Here is a 3,224-nt window from a genome sequence, read left to right as displayed (position 1 = left end):
CACTTGTCATTTTCGGTTTTTTGTTTTGTTTTGTTTTGTTTTTATAATGGCCATTCTAGTGGATATTAGATGATATCTCATTGTGGTTTTGATTTGCATTTCCCTAATAGCCAGAGAAGTTGAGCATCTTTTCATGTGCCTTTTGGCCATTTGTATTTCCTCTTTTGAGAAGTATCTATTCATGTCTTTTGCCCATTTTTTTATTGGGTTGTTTGTCTTTTTGTTATTGAGTTAAAGGATCCCTTTATATATTCTGGATACTGAACACTTATCTGATATGTGGTTCCTATTGTCTGATATGTGGTTCCAAATATTGTCTCCTATTGCATAGGCTGCCTTTTTACTTTCTTAACAAAGCTTTTTGATGCACAAAAGTTTTAAATTTGAGGAGTTCTCATTTATCTATTTCTTTATTCAATGCTCATGCCTTTGGTGTAAGATCTAAGAGAGCACCTCCTATTACTAGTTTTTATAAGATATTTCCCTACATTTTCTTCTAAAAGCTGTATGGTCTTATCTCTAATGTTTAGGTCTTTGATCCCTTTTGAGTTAATTTTTGTAGGGTGTAAGATATGGATCTTCTTTCATTCTTTTGCATATGGATACCCAGTTCTCCAAGCACCATTTATTGAAGAGGGTGCTCTATCCCAGGTGGTTTGGCTTGACCACTTTATCAAAGATTAATTGTCCATAGGTGAGAGGGTCTGTATATGAACACTATTCAATTCCACTGGTCAATATGTCTGTCTTTATGCCAATATCATGCTGTTTTGACCACTGTAGCTTCATAATATGTTTTAAAGTCAGATATTGTGAGATCTCCCACTTCACTTTTCTTTCTCAAGATATTTTTAGCGGTCCCCGTCCAGTGCGATGGCGAAGAAAGGACTGTGGCGGGAAAGTGCCGGAATTCAAAGTCGTTTCAGACGTGGGTGATGTGGTCTCTGCCCGCAGAGTCTGGGGAGTCTCAGTATCCGCCCACAGATTCTGGCTTTCCAGGAGCAACAGAATCAAATGAAAGGAGGAGGAGGAGGAAGTTCTAGGATTTGGGTATCATCATATCTGGGAACACAGTTGACTGGAGAAATTTAGAGCAGATCTAGAAAGCACAAAGACAGAGCATCTCAGCTTCCACTATTGCCTGAGAACAGAAGAAAATGATGCGTGCCCAGGAATCCCTGGCATTTGACGATGTGGCTGTGCAGTTCACCTGGGAGGAATGGCAGTTGCTGAGCCCTGCTTATAAGAACCTCTTCCTGGATGTGATGTTGGAGAACTATAACAACCTGGTGTCACTGGGGTATCAAGGTAGCAAACCTGTTGCACTCTCCAGGTTGGAATGAGGAGAACAACCATGGATGATAGGAGAGGAAATCCATCGTGGGGCTCATGCAGAAATCTGGAAAGTTGATGATCATCAGCTGTCAAATTTGCAAAATGAAAGCATGGTATATGGAATGGAACAATGCCATGACTGTAATGCATTTGAAAATATTGTTCATCAGAGCAGCACTCATTTTTCTTTAAGAAAAAATCATGCTATGTCTCATTTACATGGAAAATCTTTGAAGTCACATTTAAATTTAGTCAACCAGAGCAGAAGCTATGAAACAGAGAACTCTGTTTCATTTAACAGAGATGAGAAGTCATTTCTCCATGCCAACAATGAACAATTTCATAATGAAATTAAATTCCATGAAAATCGAAAACCCATTGGTACTAAGTTCCAATTCATTAAGCAACAGAAAACCCACAAAATAGAGAAATCTCATGTATGCAATGAATGTGGCAAAGCCTTCGCCCGTAAGTCTTGGCTCACTGATCATCAGGTCATTCATACAGGAGCAAAACCTCATAGATGTGATCGGTGTGGGAAAGCATTCTCTAGGAAGTTCATGCTCACTGAACATCAGAAAATTCATACAGGAGAGAAGCCTTACATATGCTGTGAGTGTGGAAAAGGCTTCATCCAGAAGGGAAATCTAATTGTGCATGAACGCATTCACACAGGTGAGAAACCTTATATATGCAATGAATGTGGAAAAGGCTTCATCCAAAAGACATGCCTCATAGCACATCAGCGATTTCACTCCCTTTGTATGCAGTGAATGTGGTAAGTCTTGCTCTCAGAAGTCAGGTCTCATTAAACATCAACAAATTCACACAGGAGAGAAACCTTATAAATGTGGGGAATGTGGGAAAGCCTTTCCCACGAAGGAAAAACTCGTTGTTCATCAAAGAATTCATACAGGAGAGAGACCCTATGGCTGCAAGGAGTGTGGGAAAGCTTTTGCTTACATGTCTTGCCTTGTTAAACATAAGCGAATACATACTAGAGAGAAATGTGTAGATTCAGTGAAAGTGGATGATCCTTCCACAAAGAAACACAATTCATTGCCTACCAGTGATCTCAGACAGGAGAAAAACTCTGCTAATACAGTGAGTGTGCAACTGCCTTTGGTGTCCCCTCAGACATCATTAAACATGAGTGGGCTCCTGACAAATAGGAATGTCATTCTCATGGGACAACCTTTTGCCAGATGTACACCCTCAGGACATAACACAGAGTTTGCCCAGGAAAGAAACGTTATAAATGCCGTGAATGTGGTAGTGCCTTCAGTAATCAATTATGTCTTAATTTACATCATAGGAAACCACAGGTAAAACCCAAGATACATTCAGTGTAGAAAAGGTTTACTAGCTCATTATGGTTGAAAAGTGTATACCAAGAGGAATTGTATGAATGCAAAGACTGGGAAAGCCTTATACACTCATCCTCTAAACATATGCAATGATTCAGTGACATAATCCAATGTTAAACCAAACACCTACACTTCCATTGCTCTTTTATGCCAATCAAGTGAATGGACAAAGTCTGAATTCATCTAAGTGAAGGAGATAAGCAGTGTGAATTTTTAAAACTGATAAGACAATTGATATCTAGAATGTTGCTACAAATTAAAACTACATAGAATATGGTTGGTGGGAAAGGGGCAATATTATATTAGTGGGATTTGGGACACATATCAATTCAGTTTCCTCAGACCAGTGTGAAGGATTAATTGAAAACTGGGATATGTTCCATAAACTTTTAGGACTCTATATTATACAGAGAGACCTATGAAGTAATAGTCTCACATTTGATGAATATTTGTCAAATACTCCCATTGGACTTGGTCCTGTTCCAGAAGCTGAGAATACAATGATGAACAAAGAGAATCAAC

General features: G+C 38.9%; 1 pseudogene; it reads left to right on the top strand.

Moving 5' to 3' along the window:
- The first annotated feature begins 1,129 nt into the window (after positions 1–1,129).
- Positions 1,130–2,664, top strand: LOC143657994 (zinc finger protein 350 pseudogene; annotated as a pseudogene).
- The last annotated feature ends 560 nt before the right edge of the window (positions 2,665–3,224 follow it).

The sequence above is a fragment of the Tamandua tetradactyla genome, chromosome 15 (assembly GCF_023851605.1).
Source record: "Tamandua tetradactyla isolate mTamTet1 chromosome 15, mTamTet1.pri, whole genome shotgun sequence".
NCBI classification, from domain to species: Eukaryota; Metazoa; Chordata; class Mammalia; order Pilosa; family Myrmecophagidae; genus Tamandua; species Tamandua tetradactyla.
Note: the sequence above shows the minus strand (reverse complement) of the source record. Positions and strands in the feature narration are given on the sequence as shown.